This window comes from Lonchura striata, chromosome 3, assembly GCF_046129695.1.
Source record: "Lonchura striata isolate bLonStr1 chromosome 3, bLonStr1.mat, whole genome shotgun sequence".
Taxonomy (NCBI): Eukaryota; Metazoa; Chordata; class Aves; order Passeriformes; family Estrildidae; genus Lonchura; species Lonchura striata.
This window is the reverse complement of record NC_134605.1, coordinates 95,939,368-95,961,310: the sequence shown is the minus strand read 5'-3', so window position 1 is coordinate 95,961,310 and position 21,943 is coordinate 95,939,368. Positions and strand designations below refer to the sequence as shown.

The 21,943-nt window shown below is 40.2% G+C and overlaps 1 long non-coding RNA gene across 1 annotated transcript; it reads left to right on the top strand.

The window, feature by feature from the left end:
* The first annotated feature begins 15,631 nt into the window (after positions 1–15,631).
* Positions 15,632–19,407, top strand: LOC144246076 (uncharacterized). Its single transcript, XR_013339760.1, has 3 exons — positions 15,632–15,657; positions 16,508–16,700; positions 19,191–19,407. It is a non-coding gene; the product is annotated as an uncharacterized LOC144246076 (long non-coding RNA).
* Positions 19,408–21,943: the final 2,536 nt, after the last annotated feature.

The window sequence follows — 21,943 nt, the reverse complement described above, 5'->3', positions numbered from 1 at the left end:
ATGATCATGATATCATGAGTCTTGTCTCCCGCGGCATTTCCCTCTAACAATGAATAACAATTTTCACATATACAGGGTGAAGGGGAACAGTAGTGAACCACATAATGGAATAAGACCAAATGGAAAAAGCTTCACATAAGCTTAACTCCATCAAATTAGTCTCTGGTAACAGCAGTGAGCCAGGTAAAATAGTAACAGGTAAAATAACGAAGTTTTCTCCAGAACAGGAGGAGCAGAGGGAGAATTACCAGCCAGTTTTGCAGATGAAAAAAAAATGTTTTCTTCTTGGGAAAAAAAAATATAGCAAAGGAAAAGTCAATAGTAGGAAAAGTAGCATCAGTAAGAATGCTTGAAGCAAGAGCTCTACCTAGGAAGTTAACAATGTGAAATGCATTGTATCATGTGCTTAAACTTCTCAGAGGGCTGCAGAAGCCTGCCTATGAGGGCTCACCACTGCACAAGGCATTGGAGGTTTTTCCATCTGTAATATGTTCTGAGTTTTCCCTCTAAATTTTTGAACAATTAGCATAGCAGGGAAAAATGACAGCAAGAAGATGTAGCATGGCAGGTGACATTTATAATTTTTTCATTCTGAGTGATACTGTCAAAGGGCTTAATCCTGCCCCTTTTCACGCCGTGTTCTGTATCCCATTGGAGTAATTTCAGAATTATTAATAAAATTTCATTCTTTTACAAATTAGCAGAACTCATTTTGTGGTGTTAGCAAAACAGAGTAGAGGTCAACAGAGTTTATGAGAGGAAGGGAAGAGTAGACTGAGAAACTACAGGGCAGGGACGAAAGCAAACAAGCAAGCAAATCAGACTAGGACCAAGAGTAACCTCAGTGCCATGCAAACTGGAGAAACCCAGCACGAACAAAATGGACAAGAAATCCAGTGCTCTGTGACAGGCCACTTCACTCACTGAATATAGCATATTTTAGGTTAGTTCCCTGTAATTATAATTATTATTTCATAACAAGTAACTAACTTTGATCCTGCGTTAAGTGTTTTGTGTAATGTTACACTGTTATAGCAATATGCATGTGCTGTATAAAGTTTTATGCATTCATCAAGATTTTGCCCAGGTGAGGGGTTGGACAGGAGGTGTGGGCCAGGTGCTAGCTGAGGTCAGACTTTTGCAGTCAGGATGGGATCTGTTGAGCTCAGGGGCAGGGAAGACACAATCAGAGGGTCACAACTGGGCAAGTTTGGTGGAGGCCACCATGATACTGTGAAAACAGGAAGCACAGGAAAACCATGGAGAAGAGGAAATTTATGAACAAACTGCTGCAGTAGAGCCCACCACTGCAGGACTCTTTGGGTGAAATTGTGGCTCTTTTGAAGACATGGAATTTACCCTTGGATTTAACGTAACAAGAGTGCCCCCCTTTCCTATTGACACTACTTTGTTTGCCTGCTAAAAGAGAAGCACTTTTAGGTTTTGCTAAATTTTGTATTTATATTTTTAAAATCTTCAATAAATTATAAAAAAAAAGACCTTTTTTAAATTGAAAGCACATTAAATTGTTGAGTGAATATGTATGGATCACACCCTTTATGAAAACTAAGCACTGAAAAACTAAGAAACAAGTATAATAAATTCTTATACTTTGCCCATTTAAAAAAAATTCATTACTCCTATAAAGTGCAAAAGCATTAATTTTCCATTGCAAAAAATATTTGCTGTGTCATGACCACTAGGCTTTTAGTATATAATTTTCATTTTGCCATCTAATATTTTTAAGTGACAACATTGATAAGGAAGCCTCCATTAGTAAGCTTTGTTTAAATAATTTCATTCTTTCAGACTGACTCTTAATCTTTAATTAACAGGAAGACCTTGATAACAGAATGGGTCAGGTCATTGGCAAGAATAGGTAGAAACCAGGTATTCCAACAGAGAATCATTTTTTATCACTTAAACTGTCCCTTTTTTAACTAGAAGTTTTCAGAAATAAAATAAGCTAATCTTGAAGTAATAGGCAGCTTGTTTCAAGAGATTATTGGAATTGGCTGTTTTTCCTTCTATCTGAGCTAAGAATTTTGATACCCAGGGTTATATCAAAACATAGTTGTCTTGAGTATGAATGTATGTCTGTAATGCTGTGATTACCTTTAAGACCCCCACATTTTTGTCTTATTTGTCTGACAAATCCCTCTCCTAACTGAGGAAAAATAAAATTATGCAAAATCTTAACTGTCACTTAAATCTAAATTTCTCATTTTTGTGGTTACTAATGGGAACAGAATGTCGTGTTGTTTAAACAAATCCCTAGAGACTGAGATAAAATGCTTCCAAAAGGATACGGATTGCTCCTGTTAATCTCAATGGCATCTTAACTGTGATATAAAGTAAATTGAATTTTGCTGGTTAGCCTTTCTTACATAAGAAGAAAGTGCCTATCAACCAAATTGATAGGGATAAAGTGAAAAATGAACAAATGAATGAGACAATTGTGCCACTACCTGTGGAACTTGTCTACACATGGTTTCAGCACACAAGAGAGGAATAAAGAACACAGGAGGATTAAAAATCGAAGTACACATATAAAAAAGAAAAGTCACCACTGATCTAAATGTGAGACAGAAAAATATAAATCACATAATTGTCCAGTACAAGGGCTTTACATTTTTTCTCAAGTTCTTTGGATTCTTGAAGTATTAGCTAAGGTCAATACAGGTTGAGAACACCTGTAAATGAAAATTCAAACTATACTCCTAAAATTAAGAGAACTAAAGGAAATGGAGGTTAACCTATTGCAATATTTAAATACAAAAAAAATCTGATGACAGCCTTTAACTCCCAGAATTTCTTAACTGAAAGGTGAACAAGTATTTTCACAGAACCAAATAACTACATTGTCTTTAAGGTGGAATTTGCTTAGTAAACTTGACTACATAATTGTTGCCCAGAATGATTTCTCATTTGTAATCTTTGCCAATAGTTTCTGATTAAAATCCTGTGGACTTCATTAACAAGAGAAAATTATGTCAGCTTTTCCACTTTAGGAAAATTATAAAGCTCTTGGGTAAAATAAAGTGAAAACTTTTTAAAGAAAGGATCTTTTTAATGTGCATAAATTCTTCAGTTTTTGTATTAGGAAAATGTTCTTCACCCAGAGGGTGTCTGGGCAGTAGAACAGGTTCCCCAGAAAAGTGGTCACAGCATCAGCCTGAGAGAGATCAAAAGCTTTTGGACAATGCTCTCAGGCAATTGGTGCGAATCTTGGGACTGACTGGTGCTAGACCAGGAGGCAGACTTTAATGATCCTTGTGGGTGCCTTCCAATGGATGATATTCTGTGGTTCTATGATTTTATGATTCATTCAAACCTAATGACATGAAATTACCAAGGCAATGACACTTTCCTGCAATTAAGATCATGAGATCTTAATCCAGATTATCTGTTTGTACTGCTAGTCAGGTAATAAGATATTTAATAAAACTTATTAAAAATAAAATTAGCCATATCATGAAGTAATTTATTGAAATATTCTCCTGTGGGCCCCACCCTTGTATACAACTTCACTCCTGGATACGTCTTCTCAGATTGTGTACCTACTTGTGTCACAAAATACATTAAAAAGTGAATAAAAAGAATCTTGAGACTTACAGAAAGCCCATGATATCTCCAGGTTTCCAAAACATATGGAAGCTACAATCCTTTGTACTTTACCTCTACCCTTGGGACTGATATTTCATTAATGCAACAGGACTTGTATAGCAGTGTATTTTATGTTACAAGAGTATCATTTTGCATAATTCAAATGAAAATATAAATATTTGTATCACATGCATTGAAATTTAGAGTACTGCTTCATTTTGGAAAGACCTCAGAAATAACCTGGAAGTAGGGAGATGGAGAACAACACCGAGCTTATTCATCGATAACTTCTGACCATCCACCTTTAATCATGAAATTCAACATGCTGAATTAAGTGCCCAGCTCCCCAGGGCTGAGACATTACTGTTCTCTGGAAGCTGGTAGGCAACAGATGAATATAAATATTTCCTTTAATGAAAGCTACTTCTACACACAGTGGAAGTGGCAAAGAGAAGGTCTCTGAACCTGGTTCCTAAATCAGGTTTTGGATGCAAATGTCTGTGGTGACTGTATAAGCCTGAAACTATTTATAAAGGAAAAAAATGAAGGGTTTTGAAGACCTGACACAGACACAGAATATTGTACTCCATAGATCCATATACTGCATACATAGATATACAGCATACTAGTGTTTCATTTTGATCATTTCCCCACAGGCTTTGCCAACCCCCAGGATATTAATAATTCCACCCTAGGATTCAAAGAATTGGGATGAAATTCAATATTCCACCTTGGTCCTTTCAAATTGTTGCTCTGCTATTTCCTAGATTTGGTTGTTTTTTCTTTTCTTCATTAACCCTTGGTCTGTGCTGAAGTGTATCACTTCCACTGGCAATTCAATGCCAGAGGATTCCCCATTGTCAAAACTACTAATCTAAAGTAAATGGAAATCATTCCCCTCACATAGAATGTTTTTAAAACTAGAAATATTGATTATCATGGTTTCAAGATCGATGGAATAAGATAAAAGAACAGAGACTGAAAGAAAATCAGTCCTTGGGAAAAAATAATTTAATGCTCTACATATTTGTTTTCAAAATATTCTGATCACCTCATATATATCAATAATTTTGAGAAATTTATTTCATTGCTTCTGAACCTTCCATTGTCAGCTCCTCAATGCATAGAACACAGAGGTCTAGAAACAAATGTGGTTTTCAAGACAATCACAACATGTAACCAACATGTTGCAAATTTCTTTGTTTGCAGATTGAATTTTCTTCCTCCTCCCCAAATAATGACAACATTTATAAGGGTGAGAAAGTGTTGCAAGGATAATTAGGAGTTCTGTGGCCTCAAAGCATCCTGCCTATATCGGCAATTAAGTCACCTTCCTTTTAGGGGAACAAGCACTTGTATCTGTTTTCATGGCCTTGAGACATACAATCTGTATGTCAGGGTCATTGAAAAGAACTATAAAACATGCTCCTGTCCATCCTTTGGACTTGTGGTATTCTTGTGGAGGTGTGAGTAATTCAAGATGTCTTAGATATCTTCAGAAAACGATGAAAATTCTCCACATCTTTTAGATTACATGCATCTAAAACTCCTTTGCTAAGGACCCAAAACCTTCCCAGCACTTCAGTAGTTTTAAAACTGGAAATGCTCCTTCCTAGATCAGAAATGCTGAATACATCCCAGTGCTTGTTGCTGCACAGTTATCTTGCCCATTACACTGGCAGCGCAGCATGGCACAGAAAATGGGGAGCTGATCTTTCCTACAGGGGTAAGATTGTAACAATATAACAGAATTGGGTGAACATTTCAGCTCTAGATTGTCTTTGCTGGGCAGAACTATGTCATGTGAGCACTATTCTGGTAGTCTGGTGCTGCTTTTGCAATTTTGTGCCACAGCCCGGTGGATTAATTTACTCTAGCCCTAGAAATTTTAGTACTGAAGGAAATTCAGGCTGGTTTGGTAATGTCAGCTGCTAAAAATCACAGGTACTCTGTGAACTAGTTCATAAAACTCTGGTCTCATTTCAGGGGGTTATGCCACCAGCATTTGACTTGTCACAGCAATGGGAATTCAGATCTGCTTGAGCTTGGCACCAGAACCGAGGCGGCTTTGTGTCTTGGAGCAAAAGGGATGTCAGGGCAGGTGTCCTAGCTCTGCCTGTGGATGAGGTTGATCTTCGTTTTCCAGCAAGTAATTGTAAATATAATTGAAAAAGGAGGACTGTAAAACTACAACCCTCCCTTGCCCTAGCAAGATATATATAACCACTTGCTGTTGAAGAAGGGGACACCCCAAACAACAATGTGCTCTGAGAAAAACAGATTGATCTATCCACGTATCCATACATGATTATTTATCCATATATATTTTTCCCCTCTGTGACCATCATGCTCCAGGCAGCCATGGCACCTTTCTCTTCTAGGAGTGCTAACTATCCAATTTTCTCTGCTTTAGGGTTAACAGCTTGCCTGTGAGCAGTTTTTGATCTTTCACAGGTGCTATCTACCCTTTACCTCTCAAGTTGCTCAGTTGATCAACAATTTTGTGAGACCTTCTGAAGTCACTGAATACTTGAGAGCTTCTGTATTTTCCCTAGCTGGTTTTAAATTAAAAAAAAAAAAAAATTCTTTTTTCCTTTTCTTCCCTTCGACTCTCTGATGGACAGGGTGTACGGCTCAGAGAGGCAGCCGGGGAGCAGGTGGGGGTGGAATGCACTGCAGGACGTGCTGGGGATGCGCAGGGGATGCGCAGCGCTGATGCATCGGCGCTGCACAGGGGCCGCAGATCCGGCTGCGCGGGGCGGGCTGGCTCTGCCCCGCAGCGCCGGGCTGCCTGTGGCTCCCAATGCGTCTCTGTGAGCTGTGTCCGGGCCGCAGCAGCCCGGCCCGCAGGCGGCCTGGCGGCTGTGCGCAGAGCCGCCGCCTGGGAGCGGAGGCAGCGCTGCGCGGGCCCGCTCTGCATGCAGCCGGCGTGGGCAGGAGCCCCGCCGCTGCGGCTGCTGTGCAGCGCTCACGGCTGCAACACAGTCAGACACGGCACCTCTGTAATTTGTCTCGACGTGATATCATCTTTTGTCTCAGCAAACTGACCCTTTTAGCTGTCTTAGTTCTGCTTTCTCCAGCTCTTTCCATTCCGTGCCAGCAGTGACAACGGGAAACAGCAGAGGAGGGAAGAAATAGCATATTCAGGTGGTGATAGCAGATATAATGACTGAATTCAAAGTTATTCACTGTTTTGAGGTGTTTGTGGATCTCTTGTGGTGTTTCTTGGGGGTTTTTTGTTGTTTTTTTGGTTTGGTTTTTTTTTTTGTTTGCTTTGTTTTCCTTTTGGTTTTGGGGTTTTTTTGGTGTTTTTTGGTTTGTTTGTTTGTTTGTTTGTTTGTTTGTTTGTTTTTGTTTGGTTTGTTTTTCTTTTCTTTTTTTTTTTTTTTTTAGTTGAAGCATATGTCCACCTGTGAGGAATTGTGAGGAATTCTGCCAGTATTACCTGACTCTTCTAGCTTAATTCAGCTGTTTGAAAATTACAGTGAATCTCACTTAAGAGATGCCATATAGGGGCTATAATATAGTTCCTTTTTTCAAGCAGCACTTTGCATAATAGTTGCTCCTTTAAATATTTGGGTTTAGTTCTCATTGTTGCTTTGTGCTTATAGCTAAAAATGCTGAGACTGATGTAAGTGTGTCTGTTCCTGAAGGGGATTTGCTGTCCCCTTCTGCTCATGCCCTGCTCAAGTACATCCTACTCTTCCCCAAAACAGGAGTCACTGGAGAGCAGCAGAGACTGACTGTCACACTGAGGAATTTCCTTTTTGCAGTAAGGACAATTTATTGTGTCCATGTCAATGCAAACATTGCAAAAATGCTACAACTTCTGTCATCTCTGCTTCCCTCTCCTGTTGACCCTGAGACACTATGTAGGAAATGAGAGGAGTTCAATAAACCAAAAGAGGCTTTCATAATAGCTATTGAAAAGAGTTTTATTTAGCAACTAAATCACATAACACAGTAGATAAATAAAGAGTAATGCAATACAGGTTTAGCATGGAAAATTAATGTGCAACAGTGCTAAAAATAAATTACCAATAATGATAATGCTAAAACAAAAGACAAGAAAAATATAAAAAACAGAGGGAGGTAGTGAAGATCAAAATTAAGATTATTTCAAAATTTCTAAGAAAGGAATTGAATGTTTGAATGTTCACCTAACTTGTATTCAGAAAGAAAATTTCAAGGAAATGTTGAACATGGAATACTGATACCCTTTTTGATTATCTTGGTCGATAAACAGAAGTTTTCAATCTATACAAATCAGTTGTATATAATCAATCCCATGTTATCTCAGATAAAGACAGACAAAAAAATTATCTTTGTTGGGTACTTGCCAAAAAAGTGGCTTCTTTTTATCCAAAGAAAGTCCCGTTTAGTCTCTGTCTTGCACCTCTGACTTTTTCTCATCCTGTAACTTAACTTAATGCTAAATTGACCTAAACTGCCTTTAATATTAGCTAATGTGTGTTAAGACATTATTCATATACTTACCCTGTTATATTTCTTGTGTTTCTCATATGTGATATCCTACATTATCAGAAATTAAGTACTATACTGAGACCAGCTAAAAGAGTGAGGATTAAATGATAGCCCTTTGGTGTTCCACAGTGGTGATTTTAGGATTTAGGTTGGATGGTTAACAATCATCATCATCATCACAGATTTTTGTCACTTTAGTTTTGGTGTTTTCCCCTTCTCACTGTAAATTGGTAGTTTGCAAATAGAATTTCAAAAGGAGTACCACAGATTTTTGTAGCACAGTCTTTCTCTTTTTTTATAGGGGATCTATGAGAAATGTCAAAGCAATTATCAGCAGGTTACAATAGTGTCAAGGAGGTGGTCTTGAATAGTTTTCATAGACCTTTTTTCTTTCAACCATTCTACAATACAGTAGGGGCTGAAAATAATACGAAAATGGCTCAAATATACATTATGTGATAGATTACTGTGATAAAAAAAGTTATGAGTATTATATCACATATAAAACTGTTAAGGACTAATATGTCCAAATACTCATTTCCAGGTCTTGGAGAGGAAAGCCTTTTTTCCCCCACCTTTCTTCTCTCATTTTCTCTGTCTCTACTTGCTTATTTCCACTGTATCAGAGAAATTTGAATTTCCATTGTTAAGTTTAAGTAGTGTTTTTCAGCCTGTTTTCTAATCAGGGGATGAAATTCTGATTGTCTCTAGGCAATGTTGTGCTTGGCTGTGTGATTGCCAGAGTCTAAAGCCAAATTGGAAATTATAGAAGAATAATATAAACTGGAAAAAATCCCATGTAATTCCTATCCCCAAAAAGCTACATAGACATAGGAAAAAAAAATTATTGACATTCGCAGATCTAAATGTAACAGAATCTTGTGCATCAATTTTATGTATTAATTTGAAATATTGCATGCACTTGGAAAAATGGAGGCTGATAGAGGAAAAATACCATGCTGGTATTTTGGGATGAGAAAGCGTGTCTGAGCGGCAGCAGCAAGTGGGTCACGGGCAGGCAGAGTTCAATAAACAAAAGCATATGTGCCCTGCAGTGCCTCTTGCCTTTCCCTGGAGCAGAGTCTGGGAAGCGAAGCTTGGCGGCGCAGCGCGGGCCGGGAGCGCTCTCCTGACCTTTCCAGGGCACAGAGCTGCTGGCACCGGGCACCTCCCAGGCTCGGGATGCCCTCCCGCACCCGGCACCTCCCAGGCTCGGGATGCCCTCCCGCACCCGGCACCTCCCAGGCTCGGGATGCCCTCCCGCACCGGGCACCTCCCAGGCTCGGGATGCCCTCCCGCACCGGGCACCTCCCAGGCTCGGGATGCCCTCCCGCACCGGGCACCTCCCAGGCTCGGGATGCCCTCCCGCACCCGGCACCTCCCAGGCTCGGGATGCCCTCCCGCACCCGGCACCTCCCAGGCTCGGGATGCCCTCCCGCACCCGGCACCTCCCAGGCTCGGGATGCCCTCCCGCACCGGGCACCTCCCAGGCTCGGGATGCCCTCCCGCACCGGGCACCTCCCAGGCTCGGGATGCCCTCCCGCACCCGGCACCTCCCAGGCTCGGGATGCCCTCCCGCACCGGGCACCTCCCAGGCTCGGGATGCCCTCCCGCACCCGGCACCTCCCAGGCTCGGGATGCCCTCCCGCACCCGGCACCTCCCAGGCTCGGGATGCCCTCCCGCACCCGCTCCCGGCGCTGCTGGAAGGGGGAGGCGGTGAGGACCAAGTGGGTCATCCCCAGCCCCTGCTCTGCAGGATGAAGGGAAGGAGCTGCAGTTATCCCCTCTGTTCTGGTACGCTTCAGCTCTTCAGTGCCTTTTGGAAGGATTTGCCTGCGTTTGTTTAACAGTGACTATCCTAAGGGAACTGCAGCTGGGGAGGAGCAAAGGTGCCGGCATCACCTGTCTCCAGGCTCCTGGCCTGGATGTGACAAGCGTTTCTATACCTTTCCCGTGGCTACATTGCTAAAAGCTTTAAGAGTGATGTATAAAACTATGTTCTGCCACCACTTATTATAGCACATATTACATATATGGATTTGTATTGTGGACAGGATCACGGTGGAGATGATTTAATGAACAAAATACTCTGGTAAGGTGCATGGTAAATGCTATTTCTTTTGCATCTGCAATTTTTCACAAAAATATGTAAGCATATTACTATATATACATTTTGTTAAACAAATAATAATGCCTTACTTGGTATATTTAAATTAATTAATGATCACTTTTCCTTCCCCTAATTCAGTTATGAACAAATACCAGTTCTTAAAGGTAGAGAAATCACTGGGTCCCCTGGTTTCCCATACAGCATGCGTCTAGAGGCTTCAGCCAAAAATTTCCATATCCAGGCTAAAACTAGAGCATCCTTTTGAGGAAGACAGCTTATTCAGAATTTTTAAGCAGTATAGATCCAGCATTGCTTATTTTCACTGTTACTGGGGGAGCTACATTTCTATTCTGGCATTACCCAGTTTGCCTTCAGGCACTCTTGTTATGCCAAGTGTGGTAAAAAACACTTCTCCCTCACTTCCTAGAGGTTTCCATTAAATCTCTGTAAACCATGTGTAAACCAGTTTAATCTAATTGGCAGAACCATTTTAGTAGAAATTTGACTAATGGGTCTATCCAATGAGTGTAGCTGAGTCCAAACAGTCTGGAGTACCAGGCTTGTCATTGTGTTGGTTTCTGGTGGTTCAGCAAGATGCTGAGGAGTCACAGCTCAGCCACTCAGTGCCCATCTGGCAGTGTCCAGTGCCCTCCTGGTCTGTCTGCCTTCCCCTAACCCAGCTGTGCAGGGGTTTTATCAGGGGTTGAGGAGAGACATGTGCCCTTCCCTGCAGGAGAATATGCAGGGAAAGAGTTACTGGAGCTGAAGTGCTGTAACTCATTAACTGCCATAATTCAATTTATTTCGTGAGCTCTACTACAGTCTCTCCTGGGGAAAGGTGTGGTTTTAACCATGCTGCCATTCTTTTGTAGATGCACAAATTGTAATTTAATATCCATCAATTGCCTGGTGTTAGATTCTTCAGTTACAATTACTTAACTGGATGAAATGAGTCCAAATGAAGAACTTCATCTCTATTGAGATGTTAATGCATTAAAAGACATCTTTTATCGTGGTTAAGGTTAACTTTAATTTAAAAAATATTTTCGTTTAACAAAATGTGTTTATAGAAAAGACTTGTGCAGAGGAATTTCTTGCCTATATGCACAAGAATGTAAATGTTTTTTTATTAATAAAAAAGAAACCCAAACACCTAAAATGGAAAAAACACCTACAAATGAATGAACAAGTGCTAAGAACAAATGTCCATGAACTGCAGAACTGGTTTTTATGGCTCAGTCCCCAACTATCTTTAATTTTCTCCCTGCTGGAAATCATACTGCCATAACAGTGCTGGCAGAAAAGAACGCGTGTCAACGCTTCAGCTGCTGCGGGGAGTGTCTGGTGTGGGAGCTGCGATTCCCTGTCTCTCCCCATGCAAGCTGGGCTGGCTGAGGCACTCATGTCCTCCTTTCCTGCTTGCTCTGCTGCCAGAGAGGCAGCCTCTGCAAAAGGTGAAACACACAGCTGGGGGAACTACCATGGGAACCATCATATTTCTTCTGTGAAAAACTTCCTTTCCTGTAGGCTTAAAACCATTTTCTGTAAGAAAATATTTTTTCCCTGCATATTTACATTAGATATTGTCCTGGCATATAAAGCTAGGGAAATTGCTAAATTAATTAACAAAAGTTGGACTCCTAACAAGCAAAACTGCTTTTAGTTCCTGAACTCAAAACACTTAAACTATAATCAATATTTATGTTTCATCTAATGTTTTGGTCACAGAGATCTCTGTTAAAGATTCTCCTAAGACATAGCTTTAAAAATATAGCTGAGAGAGGTAAGTCCTCCCTGCCTCTATCACAAGTCAAATATGTTTTTTCAAATCAGAGCTCAATTAAACACTGCCATCTTATATATTATGATTAATGGTCATGGATCCATCTTCTTCTTTATTCTTTGAAGAAACAGATGGGCGTCATTTACTTCTTGGCTTTTTCTGGCATTTTTTCTTCAAACTTTGTCTAATGCTTTATTTTTATGCTGTGTATAAAAACCTCAGTCTCCCTTCAGAGCAGTATTATTCTGACCATGGTATTGGGACTATGACAAAAGCTCTCCTATTCCCCCTATACTCTCTTCCTTTCTCCTCCCCATTAGCCCTGAACTGCTCCACCCTCTCTGCCCCACTCCAAAAACCTGAGCTGTTCTAGTCGTGCTGCTAGTATTTCTCTCATACTTTTGAATCCTCTAAACATGTGGTCCTTAACTTGTCCCGTGTTCAATGTCTCCCATCTTAGACCAAATCCTGCCACTCTTTCTTATATTTGGCCTGTGGAGGAGACCAACACATTCTAACATGGCAAAGTTTGTAATTCCAAAGTTTTGCGATTCCAGCCGTCCTGAGCTGAGCCGTCCTGCCCGCCTCGCCCGGCAGTGTTGTGCTGTGTTGGGTCGCTGCTCACTGCCACGCAGCACCGGGGTCGGGATCACTGCCCACCAGCCAGAGCTGCCCACAGCAGCTCTGCCCTGGGCAGTGCCAGAGGGATGCAGGAGCAATGCCCTCATGGGCAGCATGGGCAGTGGCAGCACTGGGAAACCCAGATTTTCTCAAGCCAGGGAAAAGATAGGAAGTGCAGTGGAGACTGGGGTTACTTTGCTCTCTTATAGATGGTACATGCTTTCAAAATATTTATAATCTTGGGGGGAGAGGCTTGTTTTGTTATTTTGACAACAAATTAATATTGTGTGTATTTTTTTTTAATTTTCCAATTTATTTGGAGATGTACATACAGCAGCAAGGTCAAACGCTGGTAAAATCCCCAAAACTGGGGAACTTGTGTTTTGACTATCTTATTTATTGTAAGCTCAAGGAATTTGTTAATTCTGTCAGTCCTTTTGACATTTTTCTCTTTCCAGGGTGTTGATTCACATTTTAATATACAGATAGGGATGTGACAGGCAGTGGACAGATGGAGGTTTCCCACCTCAGGGGATGCAGGGGTTGGATTTTAAAAAGGTGCTGGGTACTCTTCTTCTAAAACTATAACCCTCTTCAGGTGTCTCAAATCAAAGGACCACCAAAAGAAGTATAGACTATTAATTTTTCTCTGTTTTTAATTGGGAGAAAATACACTTTAGCCTTTCCCAGCCTGTGAGATTTTGGCTGTTTCCCTTGTATGTCTTTCAAACTAAATGGCACAAGTCTGGGGTTGCTGCTACCAGCTGGAATCAGAATGACTTCTGGCAGCAATTTGCTGGTCCCTGAGGACTTGGGACATTTCCATGTAATCCTCCTAATCAGAGGAATGTGGCATTAATGACATAGCTTTTCTCTCTGAGTCAGTGTGGAGGCTGACACTAGTTAATACAGGATAAGGTATCAAAGTCACCTGATAGAATAATATATTTAGAGAGAAAATTTCTTCTTAATTCCCATCAGTAAGCCTGAAGCAGCAGCACTCATATTCCTCTGTAGCTAAGGGACACAATGTGGTGGCCCACTGCAGCAGGGAAAGCCCCCCTTGCTCCATCCAGGCTCGTGCTCCCCATGCCCTTCCATGGGAATCCTACACACCAGAGATGGGGTGGCCTCTGGCCCCTGCAGGACTCATGGATGAGAGCCAGGCTGTGGGTGGCAGTGAAAAAGCTCTGATTCCCCTCTTTGAGACAGCTATAATAACATTTAGATTTAAATATAAATATAAATAACATTTAAATATAAATATAAAATATAAATAACATTTGAATATAGTCAAGCCCTTGAGATGTCATGATGGTTTTGGGTCAGATTTCATCTGCCACTGTGCTTCACATTTGTCCACTGGTGGGATTCTATACAGACACTTCCAGCCTTTATTATCCTCAGAGCTTTGTGTCAAATGCAAATATTGTTGTTAATTGCTATTTGCATTACAAGAGCAATTACATCTTGCTGTTCTTTAATTCTGGATTTATTGGTGAATATTTCCAACACTAATTTAGCATAGAGGCTTTGCCAAGGTGAAAATTGACTATTTGTTTTGTTACTTTGCCAAAGTCTAATCCAGAGCAATTCTTTGCCTCTTGCCCAATGACTACCCAGTTTTCTTCATAGTGTCTATGAGGCTTGGAATTCCCAGTATTAGGAAAGAAACTCCAGTATTTCATTCAGTCCCAAGACAAGAGTCCCTTGTTGATACATACAAAAGTTGGATCTGTGAGACATTTTGGGTAGCCTAATTCATTTCATCACATTGTTCATCATGGTTTGCCCTCATTACATTTGCTCAGTGCCTCCTCCTTGGAACCACAGCTTACAATAACTTGCTGCCTTCATTATGTGTGAAAGGATGGAGTATCTACAAGTGTCCACATATGTAAGCCCTTGCATATTGAATGAAATTGTTATTCTGGGTGTGTTGGTTTCGCACTGCATTGTTCTTGGTGGGGGGGGGGGGGGGGCATAGAGGTCTGTAAGAAGCTTCCAGAAGCTTCTTCCATGCCCAGCAGAGCCAATCCCTGATGTCTCTGAGGAGGCTTCTGGCCAAGGCTGGGCCAATTAGAGATGATGGTAACACCTCTATGATACCATATTTAAGAAGATAATCAAAACAAAAATTTTAGTGCACTTTTCATTCCTGACAGAGGAGTAGGTGAGAACATGTGAGCAGAACAACTCTGCAGACACCAAGGTCAATGCAGCAGGAGAGGGAGGAGATGGTTGAAGCTCCAGAGTCAAGATTCCTCTGCAGGCTGTGGTGATGACCATGGTGAAGCAGCTGTGCCCCTGCAGCCCATGGGGATCCATGGGGAATGCAGAGATCCACCCTCAGCTCATGGGGATCCACAGGGGATGCAGAGATCCACCCACAGTCCATGGAGGAGGCGCCCACACCAGAGCAGGTGGATGCCTGGAGGAGGCTGTGACCCTGTGGAAGACCCATGGAGAGGGGATCCTGCTCCCATGCTGGAGCAGCCTGTTCTTGGAGGACTGCAGCCTGTGGAAGAGGGACACACACTGCAGCAGTTTTGGGAGGACTGCTGCTCATGGGATGGTGTCACATAAGAGAGGTCCGTGGAGAACTGCCTTCTGTGGGAGAGACCCTGCAGTGCAGTAGGAGAACAGCTTCTCTCTCTGAGCAGTGAGAGGAACCATGGGTGATGAACTGACCTGTAAACCCCTACTCCCTGTCTCCCTGCACTCTTGGTGAGAAGGATGGAGGGGTTGGGATGGAATAAGGTGTTCTTAAGGGCCTATTTTACTTTTCATCATCGTATTCTGATTTTGTTGCTAATAAATTCACTTAAATATCTCTATGATATTTAGGTGAATGTTTTGCCCATGATGATATTTAATGAATGAGCTCTCTCCTAGTCCTTATCTCAATTCACAGACCCTTTATTATGTTTTCTGTCCTCTGTCCAGCTGCAGAGGAGTGAGCAGCTTTTGTGGGTACCTGGCATCCAGCCAGGGTCCAAACACAAAATCTTCACGTGGACACCCGTAGCATTTACGAATAATTATACTGAAGTAAGTATTATGGAATAGATTTTAAAGCACTTTTGTCCCAAGGGCTTTTCTACATGAGAAAGTCATATAAATAGTACAAGAGTTTAAAATTAGTTTATTCTATGGGCACATGCCTCCAATTCCTTCAGATTGCCACTCGGGAAGCAATTTTCAAGCTATTTGAAAAGGTTTAAAACAGGTAACTCTGCTCACACAGGAAAGTTAGTCCAGAAGAGCAACTAACTGTATCAGTGTAATTCACTACATTGGCACTGAGAAAGCTTCCTGTATGACCAAATCCTAAGTTTTATGCTATCAAAAAACACCCCTCAAGACCTGTGTCTAGGTTTGTATTGCTAAACAGTATTTAAGATAAAATAAAATAAACTTTTAGACTAAAATATTAAAATATTTTAAAGGGAGCATTTTGCTGAAACAAGCTTGCCTTTATATTTGGGTGAAGGCTGATATTCACTTTTCTCTCCTACCACTATTACTTCCTCAGGATGGTAAAGGCTATGAAAATGGTAACTTTGTGCATCCATCCTTTTCCTAGTATTAAGCAATTCTTATGACATTTATAGTTTGCTGATAGACTGCAGAGAAGCCAGATGCTTTATGGCTTTTCTACATTGCTATTGTCAGATTCTTACAACTGAGTGAATACAGTATGAGAGCATAAAAATGAAAGTCTGTGTTATGCCTTAGCCTGTGCTAAATTAAATCTAGGTCTCCAGAAAGAGATAGAAATTCTAGATGTCACATGTCTGGGCTGAGACCATGTGTTTCATTCAAAATTCACTGATAAAAACAGTAATGACGTGCTTTGAATTTTTTAGGGGTGTTTCTGAATTTTTGATGGTATTTTCAGCCAGAGTGCCATGGCGGGGCCATTTATACCACCTTCTCCCATAAAGATGCAGTGCTACAGCAACTGTGATCTTTCTGTACTTTCTGAAGGAGAAAGCAACAGGAGAAGATGGGGATCTACTTTGCAATGATTTTTGTGGTTGTGAAACTGGAGGAACTTGAATTTAAACCTTCTGTAAAAGACTTTCCCAGAGGTACTGTATTCCAGTAAAATCCATTGCCCTCTTTTTTCATAGACAGTGTAATCAAATATAATGACATCTATGATAATTTAAAAGTTCTGACTTGCTCACAAGTGGGGAGAAAGCATATTGGAGCTCCTCAGCATGTCAATGAGTGACCCCACCACCAAACAGCTGTTACTTGATGATGTGCTGTGGAGAAGCCAGATAATTTATGTCCTTTCTACATTGTTACTCTCCTTAACACAGCTTCTGTGTCTTTCTCAAATCTTCCACTGGCATACAGAGACCACAGAAATTACAGTAAAATCAGTCACACATCTATCAGATTGGGGGAATAAATTTACTTGTTTAGTCTTTGTTTGCTTTTGCTTTTTTAAAAAAAGAAATTAATAATGGTACTATTAAGGTCATTGCTCTGTGGTAATTTAATCCCACTGTAGTGAAGAGCTGTGGTATCCCATCTACTTACAATCTTTTTAATCTTTATATTAAGTCTCATACACACTCTTTCATGTAATCCCAAGTGTGAGGGAGAAGATAGACTTCCATTGCCCTCCTTCCTAAAGCTCTTCCTCACTACCACTTTTCTTCCACTCTTACTTCTCCCTCAGGGGTCTAATGATATCACATCTTCCACTACTCTAAGTCCTTTCTAAGACCAACTTTTCTGTCCCAATATTTACTTCTGTCATTGAACAGGCCTTCAAGTGTCTGATAACCCTGGGAATGACACCTTTTGTTAATGTATAAAAGAAGAAAAAAAAAATGAAAGTGGTGTTCTGGTGGCTCAGATGTCATTATGACTTTGACAAAACTAGAAATTAAACAGATTTTAGTACTTGGGTTGCCTTTTTCAGGGGCTAAACAGGCATTGAGACACTGTATTCAGGGAATAACTTGGACTCATCATTATTTGTTCTAAGTAGAGTGAAGGAAAAGCATGAAACTATGTTTGATTGCCCGCTTGCTTGTCCACCTGCATGGTATACACCTGCCAAAGCAGAGGTAATGCTGCCATTTCCCTTTTTCAGCATTAAGATGTGGGTGATATGTGGGGTACAGCTAATTAAGAAATTATTGCAGAACATATTTTCTAAGTGGCAGTGCTGAGTCAACAAAACTGAAAGGTTTCACAAGGGATATTTTTGAATGTAATCTCTAATCCAGTCTCACAGGAAGTCATTAAAATGTTTTGTTTTCAAAGGTCAGTGTATTCTCTGCTTGATACAATTTATTATATGGAAATTGAAACAATAAAGCAGAAGCAAATATTCTTATCTTTTATGAAGAACCTTCTTTGAATACTATTTTTTACAAAGCATTGCCTTTTTGTCCTTATTTTCCAATCTCAGGATATTCCAGCTTTGTCAAAATCCAGAGAGGTCAGTTTCAGGAAGGTCTTTTGGTGGCACTGTCCAACCATCTAATTTCTCTGCAAGGTTCTATTGCCTTTGTAGGAATAGAAATGGAAAGATAATATCAAGTCTGTCTGTCTGTATAGATATTACATGTTCAGACAGGGCAAGTAAATGGCCATAGAATAAAACACAAGAAGTTCCATTACTCAACATGAGGAAGAGCTGTTTTACGTTGAGGGTGGCAGAGCCGCCCAGGGAGGCAGGTGTGCTGCTCAGGTGGTGTGTCCCTCTCTGGAGACATCCAAAACACACCTGGATGTGTTCTTGTGTCACCTGTGCCAGGTGATCCTGCCTTGGCAGGAACCTGGACTGAATGATCTCAAGAGGTTCCTCCCAGCCCTGAGGATTCTATGAATCTGTGATTATGTGTGTAATTAACTCTGTTGTTGGAAACATGACTCCAGTTTGCAAAATCTATTATTTTACAGCTTTCTTTACTTCTATAGGTACATACCTTCTTTGGAAATTGTGTCTTTCTTGCCCATGACGTCTTTCCATTCTTTTTTATTTTGCATCTCTTCAAGATGTTAAACTAATATTTCACAGAATCACAGAATATTTTTGGAACAGACCTACAAAGATCATCAATTCCAGCTTTTAAATGAATGGCCCATAGAGGGATTGAACTCCAACCTTGGTGTTTTTAGCATCAGGCTATAACCAACAGATCTAATCTCAGGGTATTTGTCAGAAAAATTTGTAAACCTTCCTGACGTATTAAAATACAGTAATACCTGACAATTTTTTCATCACAGCTTGCAAGACTGACTATGCAGACAAATATAAAATTATAACATTTTATTCAAACTATATTATATTTGTTATGCAAAAAATAGTCTCATAAACACATAGTTAACAGAAAAATAAATTAGATTACATTAATTGCTTTTGACAAAAACACTCATGTAAATTGAATGCATTAAAATTGTTGATACTGAAAAGAATTTTTAAAGTGATAATTTCTTTAATGCTTTGTATAAAGCCACTTGGAGAATAAAGTGACTGCATACTTGCATTTATGACTGATTTCATCCAAGTCACTGTTATTCCTGAAGTGGCATATATTTTCTGTTCATCACAGGTCCTTCTGGAGATTTGAAGCCAGAAAGAAACAATAAGATCTGCATTATGTAAGTCCTACAATGTCACAGATGAACTTTTTCATCTGTGTGACACACCAGTGCTGCTTATCCACTGTCCCAAGCTGCTCCATTACTGCATTTCACTAAAGGGACCTCAAGTGAAAACTGGGAATAAGGCCAGGATACATTGCTAATTTTGTAGGCTTGTTTCCAAACAGTCTTCTCCCAGAGCACACTGCCTGTGTTCCCGTGCCACGGGTGAAGCGTGTCAGCTGCTGGGTGCAGGCTGGCGCGTGACTGGCGTGTGCCAGGGCTCTGGGGCACATGCCTGGGCTGGCATCGAGCCCATTTCCCCACAGCAGGACTGACTTGAGAACCAGGCAGTTAAAAAACAAGTGTGTGAATCCTGGCATTGGTAAATCACCCAAATTTGGCTATTAATCTTTTAACAGATATGTGTTTTATTGTTCTGTAGGAAAACTCCATCAAGCAACTGAAAGATTTTCCCCAGTGAAATGCAGCTTGCTGTATATTTTCTCTTTTTTCACCCATGTTGGCATTAAATAACAGCATATTTATATTTATCTGCTTTTATTTCTTTGTTTCTAGTCTCCTTACCTGGCAAATTATTTGAGAAAAGGCTTCTTACTGCTCTTTGTTAGGACAAAGCTGCTGCTGTATCTGTACAATTGCAGTGAGATTTGGATGCACGTGTGTTGTACAATTAGCAAAGACACATCCTATAGAATAAATTAGTTATATAAATGGAAAGGATGTCTGTCAATGCTGGGAGTAGCTGCCAGCATAGCTGCTTTAGTCCAATACCTCAGCTCCACCAGTACACTACTCACTGCAGCACTCTTCTCACTGACCACTGTCAGTCATGGAAGGCATTTAAGAATATGAGTGGTGCTTTTCTGAATTATAGTCTCTGTTTTTAAATATATACAAATGAGCAGTTAAACAAGTGAATTTACATTCTGCAGCCCACAGCTGCATCCCTGTCTTTAAATTCAAGGTGCTATCCCTAAAACAACAACATTTTTCTTCCTTGATTGCACCTACCTGATGTTCCTGCAGGCACATTTAGGAATACTATCATTGCAATTTGCATATCTATTTTAACTCTTTTAAACTGTGTGTTTACAACAATACAATGACAAAATTTGTCATCCCAAATGACTTTCTGTTACTGGAGGGTCAATGCTTTGCATTTTTTGTTTGAAATAACACAAGAGGTACAGCCAAGGGCAGGGGATGAAAAATTACTAGACTTTACAATCAGCATCAGGAGCATCCACAAAGGAACAATAGCAATAATAGCAAACGTTCATCTGTGAACTTCATAGGATATCATTAAAAGCTGCTTTCCTTTTTCTTTAAATAAATACTTAATATTCTGTTTTCAGTTTAGCAAAAACAACATTTAGGAATCACCACATTACTCTGGATCGGTATCAATTTGCCTAATAGATTATTCAACCCCTGACAGCAGCCAATACTGGCTGTTCAGAAGAAGGTACAAGAAACACATTAATGATCAATTATGGAAGAATCTGCCTTTTGGGCAGCAATTCACAATTTTTATATGCTAGTCAGCTTTTGCAAAAAGGATACTGGGTGTACCAAACCACTACATGCAGATATGAATAATGGGATTTCTGCCTTCTCTTATAAATGTTCTTTGAGCTGTCAAATAGTTTAAAAGTCCATGCTGTCCACTATTAAATAAATTATGATCTATTGTAATTTTGTTGTACTTTTCAGGGAGTGGTAAGGTGAAGGGGGCCTCATGGCTATTGCATAAATGATAGATCAGGGTTCCCTTCCTCTCTCAAGAGAGAGTATGTAGTCCTTCTGGCACTACCATTTTTAGAATCCTGAAGAATAACTCAGAGATGTGTGTCTTGTTCCCATCTTTCCAGACTCAGTTCATTTCTATGAGCTTTGCAGAAGGCTGTGTTCCTCACTTCTAGAACTCATGTGGAATGAGGCAGATGAGGTGGTGTTCCCAGACACTGAAGTCTACATTTTGTGGGTTTACCTTTGTGCATTGTACATGATTAAACAGAAATCTTGTAACTTGTCATGGTTTGACATGACATAACTGAAGCAGTGTGAGTTAATATTCCTTGAAATTTTTTATTTGAAACAATGGCCATGTGTCTGAAACTAACAAAAGCTTTTATCCTCTTGACTTCTGATCATGCTAAAATTATGACATTTTTAAACCTACTGAATAAAGGCTATGACTAAATTTTTTCAGTAGGGTTTTTTAAATTCTGTTTTTTCAGATTTTTGTGCTGACTCAGATTGATGCTTTTGGGCATTGGTAGAGAGGCCATATAGCAAATTTTTCAGATTTAAACAGATTTTAAGATGGAAAGACTGTAGACAAAATAATATTTTTCAGTGGTTTTCATGTGTCCCTTGTTGGAGTATCTTGCTGAGAAATAACTAGGAGCTCAGCTGCTCTGGGGGGTTTTACACATCTGAAAAATCGAGCTCTGAAAGGGAAGAGAAGGAAGAGAGAAAAGAGGAATAGAGTTAGACTTTCTATCCTCAAGGGACAGTGTCTGACATGAGTTAGACCTACTTAAGTTTTAGATCACATAACCTTTTACTCATTTGTTTCTAGTTTCAGGACATTTTTTATTGTCATATGGTCTTATGGCTGCACTTTTGTGTTGAAAAAGCTGTTCTGAGTCATTGCGTCCACTAATGAAAGTCAAACCAAAAAAGAGTCCCATTC